Here is a 21,467-nt window from a genome sequence, read left to right as displayed (position 1 = left end):
CGTGTTATAGCCTAGCGCCGGCGCGTCATGCTCTGCACTGCGTCCACTCGTCAGTCGAGACACTCGTGGCGGATCCAGAGTGGTGCGTTTGGGGCCTCTGGGGAACGCTGGGTACGATTCAGCTGCCATATTTCGCAGTCGAAATCCAACCCAGGCATAAGGCCTAAAGCGACCAGATTTTCCCAGGACAGAGGGGTGTGTTCAAGGGCGGGGCTTATCACAACATATGAGGTTACTTCCATCGTTATAGAAGGTACAGGGCCAGTTAAAAAAAAAAGGGGAGCAAATTCCGCAGCATTTCTGCATCTAAAAAATAGTCAAAATCTGTACCATTGTTGTGGATTTTGACTGCAAATCAGCCGCGTATCTGCAGCCGATATCATACTATTTGACGCTTCCCTCACCTCCTCTGTAGGCTTCCCGCTGTCAGCACTCCCAGGCTTCTGATTCCTAGCAGCCTGTAGTGGCATCACCTGACAAGCAGCGTCGTACCTGACCAGACTGCTGGGATCCGAAAGCTGGGAGCGCTGACAGCGGGAAGCCCCCAGAGAAGGTGAGGGGGAGCGCCACTGCATATCTGCAGCTGATTTTTAATCAAAATCTGCACAGAGGGGTCTTGGTTCCCCTCTGTTCCACTGCATAGAACCAGGCCTGAGTATATGTAACCACCTTGGAACATTTACTGAGGTTGACTGGACATAGAAAGACTCTTCAATAAAAAGTGTAGGTGGCGCTATTTTAACATCAGTCCTGGAATATCTGGGGATAAAAACATTTTTTTAAGTGTAAAGACAAAAAATGTTAATTATGGGCTGGATTTAGCTATAAACAATATTTTTCATGTGAAAACTCCTTTAGGCCTCATGTCCACAGGGAAAATCAGGCCCGCCGCGGATTCTTCATGTAGAATCGGTAGCGGGTCCCCCCTGCCCCGCAGACATGAGGCCTAAAAATCAGAATAAACTCACCTGCTCCGGACGATGCGGATCTTCCTTCCTTCGCGGCCGGATCTTCTTTCTTCGGCCCGGCGGATGTGCTCGGCACGCTGGCGGCATGCCGCGCACATTCGCCGTGCACATCCGCCGGGCCGAAGAAAGAAGATCCGGCCATGAAGAAGGGAAGAACCGCATCGTCCGGAGCAGGTGAGTTTAATTCTGGTACGGGGAGCCGTCCCCGCGGGAGACCCGCACGAAAATGGAGCATGTCCATTTTTATTCCCGCACGCGTATCCGCGCCTGACGGGAAAAATGACATCCGCAGGTATTTAACTACCTGCGGGTGTCCAATGCATCCCTATGGGGCGCGGATCCGCGTGCAGGAAAAACACTGCAGATTTTAAGCCCGCGGACATGAGGCCTTAAATTGTGTTAGACAGGCAGCCAGTGCAGTGTCTGGTACATGGCCAAGGAATCAGTGTAGCGGCCGGAGAAAAAGATGAACCAGGCTGTCGCAATCAGGATAGCTTATAGAGAGGAGAGCTTAGTGAGGGAAAAAACGAGTTAAAGTAGTCAAGGTGAGAATGAATCAGGACAACAAGAAGAGTTTTTGCTGTTTCCAAAGTAAGAAGGCGGCAGATTTTGGAAATGTTTTTGAGGTGCAGGTGACTGGGAAATGCAAGTGATGTGTATAACTGTATAAAGTACCAGTGCATATAATTTTAGTAGTCAGACTCGCACTTGTCTAGCATTTATCACCTATACTGAGGATACATGTAAAAGGATGCCCTTGAAAGGATTCTGTCACCAGATTTATGAATTTGACCCAGTTTTCTCCCTATACACAAAAGTGGAGAGAGCTGTCAGTCTGCATGCTGCGGGCAGGGAGAGGCCAATGCGACCCACCTCTGTGACTCAGAGCTCACACTTCATGAACCTGGTGACAGAATCCCTCTGAGAAGTGTGTTTTTATAACAGATCGATTGGTCACTTATTATACAGTGGGCGCAAACAATATTATGGCTTGGTTTACTAGACATGCTATAGCAGATTCAGTTGGATGGGCTGTAATGTATAGCATGGCAGGTGTATCATTTGTATCAGCCATAAATGGATAGTAATGATAATCTTTATTTACAAACAAGAAAGAATTTTTTAATGCTTTCTGAATGCCATGCAGTATAAAAGCTGAACACTGCTGAAATGATTGTTAACTAGTTTTATATCATGCTGCCACTAGTTGGCGCTAGCATACAAGTTTTCTAGTTCTTTTTAAAAAAATTTAGTTTGGTAAAGTGTCTTGAGTAAGCAAAGCAATACAAACAAAAAAAAAAGAGTGTGGATAATGGGTAGCAGATTCCTTTGTCACTGTCTGAAAAGCAGAAGCAGACCTGGTGGAGTGTGCTGTGAGTTGTGATGGGACCCATATTATCTCTAGGTCATAACAAATAGTGTCTCTAATCCAATGACTAATGTAGCTTTTTCAGCTGTACGTGGGCTTTAGAGATTAGCGAGCACGCTCGGATAACGATACCCGGGGAGAGAGCCCCCGCCCCCCCCCCCCCCCCGAGCACGCTCGGACAAGAATGCAGTTACTCGAGAAGAGCAAGGCTCGCTCGAGTAACTGACTTATCTGAGCGTTCTCGCTCATCTCTAGTGGGCTTCTTGCCATGAAAAAATCATAAGTAACATGCAGAGAATATAATAGGAAAATTAGACCATAAAAGGGATAAAAATGCTTCATAAATATTCTTTTTACTGAGGAAGAGAAAGAAAAATTACCACAAGTGTGACAAGGATCCCTGGAAGACAATGTTTGCAGCTCTCCCACCTTCCTGTAAGGCCGGTCTCATAAACTGCATTTGGATTGTGGAATCCGTGATCGTCATCCCCGCGGACGATCCGCGGTATTCCGCATCCATTAACAAGAATAGAGCGTTGGCATGTCCACTCATGATCAGACAGCGATTCTGATTTTCGCTCACGGAAATAAAATCGCAGCATGTTCTATTCTTGTGCGGATTCCGCATGAATTGGCATTGCAGATAGGCTGCTGGTACCCACGTCATGGCCTAGCGACGGCAAGGTAAAAAAAAAGATTTGCAAAAAAATCTGTACTGCACATGACCATCGCTGACCTGTCTGGAACATCCGCAATACAGATTTAAACATTTCCTTGCGGACGCTGGCCGTGGTCAGAGCTGGATCACGCTGCAGACTCCCGCGGAATCTGACCTGTCTGTGTGAAACCGGCCTAAAGGTGAGTTCACACATTGCACAATTGCTGCAGAATTTTAGCTACAGATTTAGGTCACATTGGATTCCACATGCGAGAACCCACAGTGGAATCCGACCCTGCCTTTCTACTTACCTATCTGGGTCTTTTCTTCCCCGCACATGCGCAAGTTTCTTTTCTTTTTTTAAACTCCTGCTTTACCGCACAATCCGCTGCCCGTCAACAATTCAATTGCGGATAGGCTGTGGATCGGATGGCTTTCATTGACTTCAATGGAAGCCATCCGTGCGGGATCTGCAGTGAAATGGCGCATGCTGCTTTTTTTTTGAACCAAAAGGTCCGCAAATCAAATCTGCATGCTTTATTTTACTTGCCGATGTCCATGTATCCCTATGGACGGCTTGATTTGCGGATCTTCCATGCGGGTGAGCTGCACGGATTCCCACAAATCCGATCTGGCCATGGACATGAGGCTTTAAACAGATGGACATGCGCGAATGGACTCCGTGCTATTGCGCACTAGTTTGAAGAGAAAACCAAGAAGATGGGTCCTGCCCTATTTTTCTTGCACATAGAATCCCGCTAGTCAAAATGGTTTTGTTTCAGCCCATTTTACATCCATGATTTTCACGGGCACAAATCGGGACAAAATCACGCCCATCTGTTTAAACCCTCAACGCCGAAATTCCACAGCAATGTACAGTACAATGTCAGTGAATGGAGTTTTAGCAAAGAGTAATACAGATTTTGAAATCTGTGGCATGCTGTATTTTTTGCGGAAATGCCACTGATTTTCACTGCGGAGTTCACCCATTGAAATGTTGAAAGGGAATTCCATGGTGAAACCCGCACCAAAATCCACACGCGGATGTTGTCACGGATTTTATCCATGATGTTTTCCCGTACCCCAACACCTTTACGTGCCTGCACTCTTCTGTTTATTGTTGCTAAGAAATAAGAATTTTGGAAGCATGGCCACTGAACAAATCAGGGTACCAGACCTTTTAGCTAATCCAGAGGTCTGGCTGAACGGCCAATGAGTAAATCTGTAGAAAGAGAAAAACCACAGCTCCTTGTGTAGGACCAACGGGATGTAGAATTAGGACCAGCCGAGAGGTTTTACCTGAGTGGGTTGTGTAACCGACACAACCTGCTAAGGCTAATTTCACACAAGTGAGCACAATATTCAGCCATGAAACGTGGCCCGATATCGCACTTGGGAACAGACTCGTACCTCGGTCTTAGGCTGGGTTGACAAGGGATGGATTTGCTGCGGAATTTCGCACGCGGCTTCTAATCACAGGATTTGCCAAATCTCTTCCACACGCTGCGGCCAAACTGTTGCAGCCAAACCATGCGGAAATGGCCAATGGTGCGGAAATTAAAGATGCAGTATGTCAATTCTTTTTTTTTTCCACAACGACCTCTCTCCTCTCTATGGGGAGAGACGGCCACAGCGGAAATGCAGGCGACGAAGCCGCTCCAAAACCCGCAGCTGCAGTTTTCCAGCTGAATTCTCGCAGATTTTTGGTGCGGCCAATCCGCGTGAATTCCGCTGGAAATCCATCCCATGTGAAACTGGCCTTAGGGTACATACAAACAGTGGAATTCAATGCAGAATTTTCTATGTAAATTCCACCTCAAAAAATGAGTAAAAATCTGCAGTTTTTCTGTTGCTTTTTTTTAGCGTTGACTAGCTTGCGGAATTTGCCCTGTCAGTGGGCAAAATCAGTATGAAGAATCAGTATGAGGAATTCTGATGTGTAAATAAACCAAAAAAAATAAAAACAAGCTACATGTCACCCTTAGGGTACGTTTACACGCAAAATCATAGCATGCTCTGTTTTACTGTGCCGCATCCCATAGGGAGACCCTGGACACCTGCCATACGTGGGGAGCTGGGAGGGTAAAATTATGGCTTGTCACAGCAGCACTTACCAAACTCTTTCCCGGAGGGAACACACGCAGCCAAGGCCAGAGTATTATTGCAGGCCACCAGGGACACCCCTAGGATAGGGAGATGCCCACTAAACAGGATAACAGGACTTATAGTTGTCACAGGTGACGCCACCGTTCCTTCACACACCGGTATGACCCTCGGCGGAGAATAGATGCAGTCTCAGACAGTTTCTTAGTACCACGGGTCCCTAAGAATGGTTAGGGCCTGGCAAACTTTACTTGAAAACTTTGAACAATTACTACAAGGCAGTTCACTTATATACTTCACAGTGTAGGTAAAATGTTAGTCTTCAAAACATAGTACCTCCACATGGCTCTCATCAACTCAAAGACGCACGTGTGTGAACAGTGATTATTTTCTCTTGCAGTAACTCCACCCAGTCTGGAAGATGCAGCGGTGTGTCAATTAAAGGGTGTACCTCTACGTGGTGATCTAGGCTCAAAACGACTGCGTAGAAAAATTAGTCAGTGAAGTAGTACCTCTGCCCGGGCCTTGAAAAGAAGCTGTCACTTACAATTGCTCACTCTCTTACTCTTGGGGACTCACGCCACTCACATCCATTCCACAAGCAGCATGGGATATCTCTCCTCTTCTTCCATCTTCACCACAAGAAGGCTAAAGGTGCCTCCATGTGGCTCTGTGCTGGAGACTCTCTCACACTCAGAAGATGGAACACAGGTTGAAGATGAAGACCCTTTCCCACTCTCAAGCACTCCTATTTATACCTTCTCTCATACCACGTGACATGACAGACTTGATACATTTTCATGCAGGCTTTGGATTTTAGAGACATTAACCTCTCAAGCGCCGCAGCTGTGCAACACACATACTGTAGATGACAAGACAGGCTTGCACAGTGCATCCACATAGGACAAACATGTATGACATTTATGGAGGGGGCCGGGATGATGTACTGGGTCACTACAACTGCAGATTCCGCACGTATGAACTCCATTGATTTCTGTGGGCGCGAATTCGTACACAGGTGGCTAGGAGACCTGATACAAGTAAAGAAAGCAGGAACTTGTGGGCCGATGATGCAGGACAGAGTCTGGGGAGCAACACTTCCACCGAGACTGCTTTCTGCAACCTCCGCTTGTTCTACTGAGCTCTTCCTCCACAAGAATAAGGGTTTGTTTAACCCCTTAATGACACGGCCTATTTTGGCGTTGAGGACCAAGCGATTTTTTGGTATTTTTCCATCTCCATTTTTGAAAAGCCATAACTTTTTTATTTTTCCATGGACGCGGCCGTATAAGGGCTTGTTTTTTGCGTGACGAGCTGTAGTTTTTATCGCTGCCACTTTTGGGTACATTGACTATATCGTAAAATTTTTTTATTTTTTTTTATGATAACAGGGAGAGAAAACGCATCAATTCTGCCATAGATTTCTTTTTCTTTTTCTTACAGCGTTAATCATGCAGCATAAATGACACACTAACTTTTTTCTGCGGGTCGGTACAGTAACAACGATACCAAAATTGTTATTTTTTTTTAGGTTTTTACACTTTTTTGCAATAAAACCCCCTTTTTTTTGGAAATCTTTTTTTCCTCTATAAATGCATTCAAAGTCCTGTAACTTTTTTCTTTTTCTATGTACGGAGCTCTATGAGGGCTTATTTTTGTGAGACGAGCTGTAGTTTTTATTGGTACCATTTTGGGGAATGTATGGCTTTTATTGCATTTTTTGGGAGGCTAAATGCTAAAAATTAGCATTTTGCCTCTGTTTTTTAGCGGGGTTTTTTTTTACACTTTTTGTCGTACAAAATAAAAAGCATGTTCAACTTTTTGTACACGTCGTTACGGACGCGTCAATACCCAATATGTGGGGTTTTAATTTTTTTCCCCTTTTTTATGCTAATATTAGAAAAAGCATAAAAAAAGGGGGTTTTTTACAATTTTTTTGACAATTTTTTCTTTTTACACTTTTCTTTTTTTTTACACTATTTGAGTCCCTCTGAGGGACTTGCAGCACTGTGCCTATGATCGCTGTCATAAGGCATGGCAGAGCTACTGCTCTGCCATGCCTTATCGCTTGTACAGCGATTATAGGCACAGGCAATACAGGACGCCAGTGTCTGGCATCCTGTTGCCATGGTGACAGGCCGGGTTCTCGCGATGACATCGTGAGAGCCGGCTGGAGACACAGAGGGAGCGTGATCCCTCTGTGAACTCTTTCCCTGCCGCGATCTACTTAGATCGCGGCAGGGAAGGGGTTAACAGCGGGGGGCGCATCTCCGATGTCCCCCCGCTGTTGCAGCGGGACGCCGGCTGTGACTGACAGCTGGCTCCCACTGCGGGATAGCGCGGGATCTTATGTGATCTCGCGCTATCCCCAGGACGTACCGGTATGTCCTTTTGCGGGAAGTACCAGGCTCCCAGGACGTACCGGTACGTCCTGGAGTGGGAAGGGGTTAAAAAAATACAACAAAACACTTCCAAAAAAGTAGTATAAACCAGCCAAGCCAAGAGAGCAGTATCCCGTTCTGAAGGCTCTCAGAACATCCCTCACCACGACAGCATAAGGGAATGTCGCCTGAGTGATAGAAAGGGGTTTCCAGGGGGTTGGGCAACTTTCTGATGCCATTCCCAGCTTGCGTTCAGTTTTCCACATGGATGATACACTGTTCATACGTGACAAGTCTTCCGCTGCAGATATCTCCATGTGAAATCCGACCCGCTCTTGTGTGCCTGGCCTAAGGAAGGTATGTGAGTAGTTGTTCCTCTGTACCTTGCATCTATGCAATGCTCCTCCATTTAGCAGTATATGGATGCTTTCTGTAATTTTTCTGTATGTTCACTTTTTCAGTGATTTCAAAAACTTGGATGAGAATTGCGTACTTATCCAGAGCCAGCATGGGTTTGTAACAAACAAGTCATGCCAGACTAATCTAATTTCCTTCTATGACAGAATCACCGACTGGATTGATCAGGGAAATGCGGTGCATATAGTATATCTTGACTTTAGTAAAGCAATTGACAAAGTATCTCATACCATACTTATTGAAAAAATGACCAAATATAAGATTGAAAAGGCAACTGTTAGGTGGATTCACAACTGGCTGAGTGATCGTACTCAAAGAGTGGTCATAAATGGCAGCACATCCAAGTAGAAGAATGTATCAAGTGGGCTACCACAAGGCTCTGTCCTGGGCCCAGTGTTGTTCAAACTTTTTTTAATGAACAATCTATATGAGGGAAAACTTATCAAATTTGCCAATGACACAAAGCTAGGAGTGATGGCTAACAATAGAGAAGAGAGAGGATTCAAAAAGATCTGGACTAACTTGAAGTCCTATGCTTGGGCAAGAACAATAAAAAAAAAGCACATACAGAATGGGAGGAATTGCGCGAAGCAGCAGCACATGTAAAAAAGACTTGGGTATACTAATAGATCACAGACTAAAGGCCCATTTAGACACAACGATTATCGCTCAAAATTCGCTCAAAGGCCATCTTTTGAGCAATAATCGTTGGGTCTAACTGCGTTGCCATCGTGCATTGTTCGATCATCGCTCCTCATGATGATTTTCTCAGTGGGTGGCACTGATAGCATTCTTTCAGCTGGTATAAGTGTGTCAATAGCCTTAGGGCGAAACAAAAAATAAATGCACACAGTCAAACCATGACCACCGACAGTAGCTAATGTTTGCATGAAGTGTTAGTAAATCTTGTGGCCATTCACCGCTGCATTCACCTGCAACGTGTGGTCTTACCCACAAACTTCTTCGCAACTTACCTCTACATAATAACTCTCCTTATAGGTATTTATGTTGTGATCTTTAGTTTTGGCTATTTATAATTCGAAGCATTTGTTTTATAAAGTGCCATATAGGTGACCGGCTGGTACTATTTGTTATCCCTGATTTTAGGTCATAGTCTAGTGGTCATTAAATGACTTTATAGGAGGTTAAGCCATAAACTAGACCTTGCTTGTGGAAAGTAAATGCACACTGACCAGTTTTGCGGCCAAAGGCTCTAGAGGAAAGAATCAGACCCTACATGTTTATCTTGTTGTGTATTACATTTCATGAGCAACTCTGTTAACTCAATCTACCCCTAGTATCATATTTTACTTATCATGAAGCACATCTCTAATGTTTGCATTTGTGACTAGCCCTGACGTATACCAGATTTTTCTATGATGGATTTTCAGTTTCCATATATATGTGTATTGTCCCTCTTCCTTTGAGAGGACCACCCTATTTTTACTCACAATTTTGCGTGGTTATTCTTGCAGTAGGGTCCTCGATGGTCTTCACCTTGTTTTCTTCAGCGTATGGGGTATGGTATGGGTAGAAACCATAAACCATAACTCCAGATGTTTCTAGCTTATCCAGAAGATCTTTGGATGTTGTATGTGGTTTCTTTGGTAGTCTGCTACCTGCATGGTGAGAGGATGCATCTATATGCATTCCTTAGTCAGTAAGTATTTGGTTATTTTCTGTGATTATTTTTATGTTTTTATATTTCCCCTTCTTTGATGTACTTATATTAGTGTAGGGAACCACTACATGCAAGGAACCGTGAAGTGGTTAGTGGGCTCATGTATCTTGGCCAAAATCCAACCAATGCCTTGCATTTATTATCTATTATTCACATGCAGCGTGGCTTTAAGACTGCAGGGGGAGCCCAGGGTGGCAGTACCAATGTGGTTCACTGATGGAAGTGCAGGGCAACCCGCCAAATTATTATGGCGTCATTAATAGGTTGCTGGTCTGCATGGTGAACTACATATATAAGAATGGTCTGGCACCCTGTATCCACTATGTGTGGGAGTATACACCAAGCAGCTACCCCCCTCTATATCAAGAAGCAGTGTGAGTGGCTGTCTCATCGGTGTCCCACACAGGTGCAATTAGCTTCCTCATTTGGTGGTCTGCTACCTGCATGGTGAGAGGATGCATCTATATGCATTTTTTAGTAAGTATATGGCCGTTTTCTGTGATTGGTTGTATGTGGTTTCTTTGCAACATTTTGAACCAACTTTATTAGGATTCTCTCATGAATTTCTCACCTTCAACCACACCCTGGAAGATTCTTAATTGTTCTATGAGTTGCAGTCTTCTTGTTTTTTGAAAATTTTAGACTACACAGAAATACAGAACAAGACAATATTCCAATTACAGAAACAAGACAATATTGCAATTTTACTGCCATTAATGTTCAGATTTGCCAATCCACAGGATGATATCACAGTCTTTATAATGCAATAAGAATAAATGGTTAATTCCAAATATGCATATGTATTTTGTGTCAATTATTCCCAATTTGTGCCTAGAGAGAAAAAAGTGTGTGTACATATGTGAGAGGTCAGTTATATTGAAAATTAATTGATGCAAAGCTTATTAAAACAGGGGATAGGAAATAACATACAAAAGTGATTCATAGGCTACACCAGGGTATATGGAAGAACTCAATACATATATTTTGAATTAAAGGGGTTGTCTTGCGGCAGCAAGTGGGGTTATACACTTCTGTATGGCCATATTAATGCACTTTGTAATGTACATCGTGCATTAAATATGAGCCATACAGAAGTTATTCACTTACCTGCTCCGTTGCTAGCGTCCCCGTCTCCATGGATCCGTCTAATTCTGATGTCTTCTTGCTTTTTTAGATGCGCTTGCGCTGTGCGGTCTTCTTCCTAGTGAATGGGGCCGCTCGTGCCGGAGAGCTGGTCCTCGTAGCTCCGCCCCTTCACGTGTGCCGATTCCAGCCAATCAGGAGGCTGGAATCGGCAATGGACCGCACAGAGCCCACGGTGCACCATGGGAGAAGACCCGCGGTGCATCGTGGGTGAAGATCCCGGCGGCCATCTTGGTGAAGGAAGAAGAAGGAAGAAGGAAGACGTCGCAGAGCGGGGATTCGGGTAAGTAATAATTTATTTTTTTTTAACACATCCTTTGGGGTTGTCCTGCGCCGAATCGGGGGGCCTATGGAAAAAAAAACCCCGTTTCGGCGCGAGACAACCCCTTTAATAATGAAAAAAGAGAAGGGAAAATATTTATTTATTAATATACAGATTTGCACATCAAGGAATGTTTGAATATTTTGTAGCTGGACATATCATTTTTTATTTAAGTTATAGTATAAATTCAAGAAATTAATTGGCTGCCCATGATCTGATAGAAGGAGCGCTCAGACCGGGCAAGCGGTTGATACATAGTAAAGAATAGAAGGGGTTAACACATCATGTGTAAGATAATTGATGACGGTTTTTAAAGACACGTATGGCACCATGGGAATAGGAGGTGATCAAGATCTAATCTAAAGATCGAAACGCGTACTCCAGTGAGATCTTAAAACCATGATGTTGTGAGCATAACGAATTAATAAAGCATGAAGCTTACTTTTAAGAAGGTCCGAAGCTCCTGTAAGTTATTGCACATTTATAATGCAATAACCTGATCAAGATTGTACTTGGTGGCGTTCCTTGAGGGAGAGGGTGCATAGGTACTCTGTGTGCACATTCTATAGCATAGGACGAGGTTAATGTTTCCTCCCTGAATTTGGTGCAAAAACATTTTTCAAAAATGCAGTAGGGTTGGATCCCTTTATTTTGCCACAATCGTCTTGTCAGGACTCAAACCCAGGACATCTTGTACTCCAATCGGTGACTCTCACTTCTGAGCTATCCAGCCTGTGGACAGTTCTCTGCATGCCTCTCAGCTGTGTTTCCTGATCCCTGATCCCAGTTACTTAGTTCCTGCTTCCTGATCCTGACCCCGTTTCTGTCTTGATTGTACTTCCTATAAAAGTGTGGCCCTGACACTTCTGTATTGTGTGATTATTCTGCTCCACAGCATTTGATCCAGCTTCCGTTCTGCTTTCTATTTCTAAAAGACTCCCCAATACCGACTTCTGGCTTCCCTCCTGACTACATTACCCGCCTTATCCATTGTACTGCAAACCAAAACTTCCCTTGCTGACTCCTGGCTTTTCATCTGACTACATTACCTGCCTCTTCCATTGTTCTGCAAACCGAGAATTCCCGTTGCGGACTCCTGGCTTTCCATCTGTGGCTGCTACACCTCAGGCTCTACCCTAGTGCACATCCGTTACATGTCTACTTTGGGGAATAACACAGAGATGAGTTGAGAGTGCCTCATAATGTCCTTAGGAGCAGGAGAAACCTTATCTTCCAGGTAACTAATTCTCTCTTTAGCTGCAGTGGTGCGCTTGGATACTTTCTGCTCCTTTTGGTGCAAGATGTTAATATCGTCTGTGAGGGCACCTACCTCAACAGTCAATGATGTAATTGCAGCATTACATGGTACAACTGCTTGGAAATTATTTCTCAGTGTGGGCTGTGAAGCGATTGGGGAGGTAGAAGGAGTAACTTTATTAATGGGCATTACTGGACTGTTGTTGCAGGTTCTGTCTCTCATTCCTCCATTGTCCATATTATCCTGTATGTAGTTGTGGTTGGTCTGGGATACTACGCCTTGCAAATCTCCAATTTTGCTGCTACTTTTCCGTGGTCTACCTTTCCTTTGGTCATACTGACACTGCATCATGATGCAAACCCGATAGACGAATCATTGCGAAGCAGGAATGTCAAATGTGCCCCCGTGCAGACCAAGGCAGTTCTGGAGCAGAATAAAAGTTGGATCGTTGAACAGCTGTGGTAGGAGCTCTTACAACGTGTGACTGTTTGCATCCCAAGCTAGGACACGCCCCTGAGTAGCAATCTTCCTAATAACCCTTTGATCTGCTGAAGCCGGGATGCAAAGGCATTTGGCGATAGTCTTCTACCCTTTAGGCTGCTTGTACTTGGTGATATTTACTTGGTCTTGGTGCTTGATGCGTAGTCTCATTATGTCCTCTGTTTCAAACTGAACTGCGTGTGCCATTAATCATGTCCTGACATTGTTTTTAAACACTATGCTCTACAGTCCCGAAGAATCACTATAGAATGATTATCAAGATTGTCTCTTACTTGGGCCTGTCAGCGGCATCGATTCCACAACTTAGCAATGCAGTCTTTAATTAGAATGGTGTTACTGCCAGGTGGGATCAAATTGCAATCTCTTCTGACACACGGCGGAACTAATGTAGCTCTGGGGTTACATTAACTAATAAAGAGAGATTAGCACTCACAGTCTCTCTGTTTGTAGGACTTCTGCTCAATGAACGGAACTTACGGTTCAATGGTTGGAGCACCCCCAGTTCTTCAGCCTTACGGCTTTTGGGCTCTCTTTCACAGCACAGTGCTTTCGGCTGCACCCAACCTCTTGAGGCTTCAAGGCTTTTTATGGCTTACACTCAACTGGCCTACTCTTTCAACCTCTGTTAAACCAATTTTTTCTGCAACTGTATTTCACTGAATCAAACAGGACTTGTTAGCACATGCATCACAGCCTCTGACTTATTCCCTCATTTCTCTTTCTCACTCTCACACACACTGGAATATTTCTTTCTCTCTATGTCTCACTTCACCACTGCCATCTTACCTGGACCTCTATGGATTTTCTGGGCCACTGATCCGCGGCATATTGGGCCTTCATCTTCATCTGCGAAGTCTTTCACTGGCCCTTTTTGTTAGTGGCCAATTTACATTTGGGCCTTGATTTCTTAGCATCTATGGGACCACGATGTATTACTGGTCCCTGTCCAGGCAAGGAAATGCCATCAGAGATGTAGCTGGTGCCGCTCAGCACCTTTGTGACTGACCTTCGCCATGTCGCTTTTCTGTGTGCAATATTTGGTGCACTAGCTGCAACACTAGGGAAAGCAGGGCACTTCCTATTGGCCCCTCTTCTCTTCAGGGCCGACAGTGTGTTACTTGCGCCATCTCCTGCACCACACAGAAGGCAGGACTTCTGTTTGGCACTCGGAGTGCCTGTCAGTCCGGCTGGGGGCGAGGCTTAGTCTGGCGCTTGTCAAAGTGCCCATTCGAAGTGGCTCAGCCACTCATATTCTTCAGCGGAGGAGTGGATGTGCTCCTCCACCACGTTATACTATACCTTGACTATGAACAGTGAAAGGATATTAAGTCTCTATGCCTCACAACACTACCACCTATGGACAGCTGCAATGGCAGAGCCTGATTCGGCATGGGGGAAGCCCACAGCAAAATTCGCCGCTGACAGCAGCGGCGTTCGTGCGTACCTGTCTTTTCTTGTCTTTTTCTGTACTGCGGATGTACCCGGCGGCTCGCTGTCAGACATGCGCAGTACATATTTATTTTTCCTACGCCGGCGCTAGGCTATGATGTGGAATCCGTGACCTGTCCGCAATGTTAATTGCGGAGAGGCCGCAGGTCGTATAGCTTCTATTGACTTCAATGGAAGCCATCTGCGCGGAATCTGCGCTAAAGTGGAGCATGCTGCGATTTCCTCTGCTTGCAGAAACTGCAGTTGGTTTCTGCAAGTGTGCAGAAAAAAGTGTTTTTCCATAGCATGCTATGGACGGTATTTGCTGCGGATCCGCAGAGCAGATGCCCGCCGTGGATTCTGCAGCAAAAATCCATTTGTGTGCAGGCGGCCTTAAGTGGGGCGATGACCCCACATCACGAACCTAGGCCAAGCATACTGACCCTAGGTAAAAACAGGAAATGTCAATAAGCAGGTGGTAACGATTAATGGCAGGACCTTGTACCACAAGTCCGTTTCCGCATCATGGCTGGTAAACTATGGTCGTGTTGCAGCCGTCGAGCCATGACAAGCACTTCCTCTAGAGCTCTTTGCAGACCACAGTGCTCGGGTGAGCGCTGCAGACCCCCCGTTCTAACGGTAAAAGCGGTCTCAACACCATGACCTTAACTGATCAATACTTTTGACGTGTTTTTATGTCAAAAGTTAATTGAAAGCGCAGTTACTCTGTTTGTTGCGGCTTTCACTCCTTGTAATGTAAAGGTAAAACATGCGGTAAATGTCACCGTGGCAAAATGTGCGCCATTAGGTACGGATTTGGCCGCTGTGGAGTAGCTGTATATTCACTGTGGATTTTCACCGGCGAAGTCTGTAGCAGATGTGCACTGTAGAAACATCATCTTAGACTACTCCTAAGGGACCTTTCACACTGGACGGCATTGTCTGCGGGACGCAGCGCAGATGCAGATCTTGTCAATTATTACAGATTTTTTTGCATTTTTAACTAAGAATGCGTTATGTGGAACATTTTGCGGAATTTATAACCTTTTTACACAGACTTTAAATGCGGATTTACATTTCCTGTATGTTAGAAATCCGCAACAACAATTCTGCAAGATGTCTTTAATTCCGCAGCAGAAAGCTTTTTGATGTAAAGACGTGCAGATTTTAAGAGACACAGAATTCAGGCCCCATAAGGATAACACTGTGACATAGAAATGTCCGTGCGGACTAATTCCGTCCCGTGTGAAAGGTCCCTACAGGTATGTAAAGGAGAGCAGATTTATTACTATGGAAGGAATTAAAGTATGTCACATTCTTGTAAATGATACAATCATTTCTCTGCCTCAGGTTGTCATATTTCTCACTATTTTGTATCGGACATGGACAGTTCTGACACAAGACAAAGCAAACAGGACACACGGGTTTTTTTCACATTTGACGCAAATAAAAGAATTGCAAGGGTTTCACGAGTCACGTAGTTTAAAACTTTTAGGTCGATTGCACACAGGTGGATTTGCATTGTAGAATCCAGGGTGGGCGTCCGCCTCCGGGTTCCGCAGCAAATACTGTCCATAGTATGCTATGGAAAAGTGATTCCTCCTGCACGGTTTCTGCTCGTAGAGGAAATATTGCAGCATGCTCCATTTTTGAGCAGATTCCACGTGGACAGCTTCCATTAACCCTTTCCAATCCACTGTCTGACGTCTGAAGACATTCTGATTGAAGGCTGTACAGCTCCGATGCAGGAAGATGTCCAGTAGGGTATTCTTACTGTATATTACTGGTTGCTGTGTTGTCGGGGGCCTCTCAGGCATGTCCCATACCGCAGTACTGGCTCTAGCCAGCAGATGGTGCCATTGTGAAATGGCAGAAAGAGAAAGCCCCCTAGGAAACCCTGAATCCAAAATTGGATTGCAAAGGGTTAAAGTCAATGGAAGCCGCCCGACCTGCGGCCCTTCCGCAATTGACATTGCTGATTGATGACATGGGAAAAACAGGAGTTTAAAAAAAAATGCGAGCTGTGTGGACCATTCACAGTACAGATGAAGAGAAAGAAAGGTACGCGCAGACACTGCTGCTGCCAGGGCCGGATTCCATTGTGGGATTCCGCATGTGGAATCCGGCACTACCGTGTGCAGGTGGCCTTACTCTTCACCCTACATCCCCTTTATGAAACCATTTTATTTGTATAGGACATTTCATCTTGTAAGTGGTTTTCATTAATGCAATTTGGGTAATTCTAATGCTGTTTGTTTAGATAATTAGTGTATATGCAGAGTTAGCCTACACAATGACTTTGCACACCATTACACCCCATTGATTTGCTTTGAGATGCACTATGTAGTTAGTGGTGGGAAATACAGTGCTTAGATACAGTTCATATGCTAACTGCTTGTTGTCTTCCCCATTAGGACGTTTAAATCATAGAATCACAGAGTTGGAAGGGACCTCCAGGGTCATCGGGTCTGACCCTTTGCTTTATTTAGCTCAGTAGTATAGGACCTCATTGTGCCCATGAGATGGACTCCAATTCATTTCAGTCAATGCCCAACATCTATACAGAATCAGAGCATTTCTACACTTTTAAAGTACAACTCCAATGGTGCAGGATTGTGTACTCAAATCTTTGACTCACCCACTGAGAGATCAACGATGCTGGTAGACAATTCCTAAGTCGAAAATCTACAGCAATTATGCCCTGTGTGAACTTACCATTCCAGAAAATCTAGCAAATCTTGCTAACCAGCGCATTTCAGTTAACAGATATGCTGCATATTCATGGACAGGAATATGCATGCAACCACGTGAATGTACCCTAGTCACTTTTATTAGGGCAAAAACACATGGATATATATGCGCAATTACACACGCCACTACAGAGCATATTTACACATGAACAGGGTTTTTTATTTCTCTCTGAGTATTCAAACTTTGCACTACAGCGCACGAGTTTGAAATAAACAGCGGGAAGATAGGTCCTGCCCTATCTTTCTCACATGTAGTACTAATGGCCGAGAATACCACTAATGAAAATGAAAAAACAATGGTTTTGTTTCATCCCGTTATGCGGCCATGATCATCACGGCCACATAATGGGACTAAAACGCGCCCATGTGAAGAAGCCCTTAGGACGCACATATCTTGCACAAATATAAACCCCATTCATTTAAATGGGGTCATACACATGAGCAATGTTTTCCTGCATGGCACCGCGATCTTCCTGCGACATTGCTTAGTGTTTCCAATGGGGCCGGCGACAGCCAAACTCGATTATTCAATTCTAAGCACAAAAGAATTAGCGTCCAAATTTTACGTACGGGATCTAATTTTCTCACTTCCCAATGTCATAAAAACTTGAAATTTGGCACGAGCATTGATTATGTCATAAATAGGAAAAGTTTAAGGGTCCCAACTCGATTATTCAATTCTAAGCACCAAAGAATTAGCATATAAATTTTACGTACGGAATCTAATTTTCTCCCTTTCCGGTGTCATAGAAACTTGAAATTTGGCACGACCATTGATTATGTCATAAATAGCAAACGTTTTAGGATCCCAACTCGATTATTCAATTCTTAGCGCCAAAGAATTAGCGTCCAAATTTTACGTACAGAATCTAATTTTCTCACCTCCCAATGTCATAAAAACCCATTGAAAGTAATGGTAAAGCTCTGCAATCCTCTGCTGCGGCTGAGATACGCTGCATTGACGGTGAAGAAGCGACCCCTACAGTGGCAGTCAGAGCAGGACAAAAGAGCCCTGTTTTTTAGATCAGTGGCCAGACACTAAAGGGTTAAATTACCTGAAGAAATAGAGCAGCATGTATTTTGGTAAAATGCCAGACACTATAACAGAAACACGACGTACCCAGTTATAGTCAAGGGGGTCTGTCTGGTGACGTTGGTGTCTGGCATATGCCACATCTGGCACTGCCATTAATTTCCTTGTTTGGCTCCTAAAATTGAACAATATGTAGTTGGAATGGTGTGCAATACCAATGTGAACGAGCCCATAAACAATGTGCAGGCTATCCCTGATTTATGAGAGCACTTGCACAAATTTTCTGGGATTAAAAAGTCAAATCTTGGTGCACACTTTTTGTGCAAAAAGATTGTGACTTTGTAGGTTTTTACACCACATTTTACACTTTTCCAAAAAGTAGGCATGGCTTAATGGGAGGAGCGTGACCTTGATGCATATACCAAATTTATGTAGTCCCGTCCCCAGCTTGCGTGCCCATGATGAAGTCATACAGTAAAATGTCACATATAATCATTTCTGCACCTCGGGTTGTCAATTATCTCACTATTTTGCATGAAATTAGACAGTTTCGGTATAGGACAAAACAAACAGGACAGACAGGTTATTCACATATGATGCACATTTGGTGTCAATTCTGACAAAATCTACGTCATCTCCTAGCTCAGTGTTTCTCAACTCCAGTCCTCGGGACCCCCAACAGGTCATGTTTTTAGGATTTCCTCAGTATTGCAGAGGTGATGTAATTATTGTCAGTGCCTCAGATATTGCCACAGGTGTTCTGACTATAGGAGATCCTGAAAAAATGACCCGTTGGGGGTCCTGAGGACTGAAGTTTGGGAAACACTGATCTAGCTGAAGTAAATTTGATTCCGGGTGCGCAGACTACTTTATTAATAGTCATGCACCTCTTAAACTTCTTGCATCTCACTCCAGTGAAGTTGATATCACAACATGAAACCCCTGTCTGGAGAAATGAGGGTCCATGAGTCAACTCAATCATTTACGTTTACTAGAAAGCTCTGTTGGAAGATCATAAACCAGTTAGGGATTATTATGTGCCATCAAGTTGACCTCATCTCCTTCTTCTGTTTGGGTCTTCAGGCTTCGCAACGGCATGGTTGAGCTCGATGGTAGCCTATGGTATGTCACATGCACAGCCCACGTGACTTTAATCCTCAGGGGATGCATGTTTTTACGTCCTGAGGATTAAAGCCCACTTAGCTAGGACATATAAACACTATGGGCTGTCACTAAGGGGTTAACTACTAGCGTATCGAGTGGAATTTTTTAAAAATCGTACACTGATAGCATAGTGGGACTTGTTTTGGCAGTCAATAATCTCTCAGTAAACGTCTGTTTTAGTGGCCTTTTTTTATCTGTATTTTTCTTTTACAAAAACCACCATGACCAGATTTGCAATAGAGATCAGGAAAAAAGGAGGTCAAGAAATATTCAAGTGCTGCAAGCAATTTTTTTTAGCGGTGCCGAATATCCGTCCTGCTAACTACAGATTTCAATGCAGAATTCAGCGACTTTCCATTCCGCACCGAAATCTACACGTTAGCAGTGCGAACTTTGAGACTGAATATTCCACAGGAGCGCATATTCTACAAATGGCCAGGAGACCCACAGCACCTACACCAAGCAGAATACATTGCCTCTTGTTGGCACCATACAATAGCACATAGTGCCTACAGCAATGCAGCCCCATATCACGTCAATGAGGAATAACAACGGATGTCTTCTCATCCATTCAAACGGGCATATCATGTGAAAAAATCCTCAGAATTACTATTAGAGACAGTGTCAGGACTCGAACTGGGACCTCCTGTGCGCCTGATGGTTTCTCTCCCCAGTGGGCTATCTAAGTTCCTCTGCTGATCCTAGCATTGTCCTTGTTCCTGTTAAATCCACTCTCTGTCCTGGCCCTGACCTGCTTCTAATCAAGCTTACTATAAAAGCCTGACCCTGCAACTGCACCAGCACGCGCTTATTGTGCTTCAACTGTGATCAAGCTCCTCTCCTCCTCAACAAGTGAACCTGAGACCACCTGCTACCAACCCCTGGCTTTCCTTCCAACAACGATACCCGCTTCCTCCAGAGATCACCTGATGCCGACCTTTGGCTTTCCTTCCAACAAATCCCACCTCCTCCATTGTACTGCGAACCTGAGACCTCCTGATACCGACCTCTGGCTTCCCCCTGACTACTCTCTGGACTTGTACGGCAACTAAACCCGTGGCTCCATACCTATCCAGTGCTGTTATGGCCAGCTGTCTTTTTTTCCTAGCGCCGGATGCAGGTAAACTTCCTCTCCCTCCCTTTTTTCAGCTTCCACAGAAGTCTATACGAGCCTCCAGCGTTTTTCGTCAGAAGTTAGGTCAAGACTTATCTTTTGATGCAACGTGACATCGTGGACCAATTGTATGTATGGGTATATATATATATATATATATATCTCCTGTGGACAATTTTTGCAGCATGATTGTACTGCAATCAACTGCGGATAATACCTCCACAAATGTGCAACAGCTCTATAGAATGTGAATTTAAACTTAGTGGAAATGCTGTAGATAGTAATCCGTGGAGAAATACACTATCCAATCTTATCCACATTTTTCCACACAGAAACTCACCATATTTGCAGCTTTTTACATTTGCAGCGTGTCAAAGCTAGGTGCCAAACACATATATTATATCTAATATTTCTGCTGACTCTGACTAGTGAAGGATGTCAGTTCTCAGAGGTCAGGTGTCATAGGTCAAATTTCAGAGTCACAGATCAAAATCAGGTGTCAGAGTGAGAATTTGGTCTCAAGCTTACTTTAAAATGATGTCTGACTCTTGAAATATGAGGATATCATAAAGCAATATTAGGTACAGTGCATCTAACATTCATGCTGACTCTGACCAGTGAAGACAGTCTGAGGTCAGTCGACATAGGTCAGATTCCAGAGTCAAAGATCAGAATTGGGTGTCATAGTAAGAAATTTGTCTCAAACTTGCATTAATGTGGGGTTTGACTCTTGACATATGAGGATATTGTAAGGTAATTGCTTTTACCTATGTGGTTAACCACTCTTGTTACACTTTTGTTTTAACATGTTTCTTTTTCTCTTGAGTGCGATACAAACGCAAATTCAAAGATCTATTTAGTATGCTATAATAGTTTTGTATAAAGAAGACCCTTTCAGCGGGAAAAATTCTCTTTACCAGATTTCTCATATTTCCCTCAAACTAGATATAAATATTGCAGACAAAGGAAATTTGCTTAGTGACGTGTCAAACATTCTGAAAGGTACCCCTGAAGATGCAGCTTCATCTGCTGCTGTGGATTTCTGCTCCATAACCCACATGTATACATTCAGATTTTGGTTCACAATTGTCTACATCTTTAGGCTTGATTCACACGAACGTATATCGGCTCGGTTTTCATGCCGAGCCGATATACGTCGTCCTCACCTGCATGGGGG

Source organism: Eleutherodactylus coqui, chromosome 6 (assembly GCF_035609145.1).
Source record: "Eleutherodactylus coqui strain aEleCoq1 chromosome 6, aEleCoq1.hap1, whole genome shotgun sequence".
Classification (NCBI taxonomy): Eukaryota; Metazoa; Chordata; class Amphibia; order Anura; family Eleutherodactylidae; genus Eleutherodactylus; species Eleutherodactylus coqui.
Note: the sequence above shows the minus strand (reverse complement) of the source record.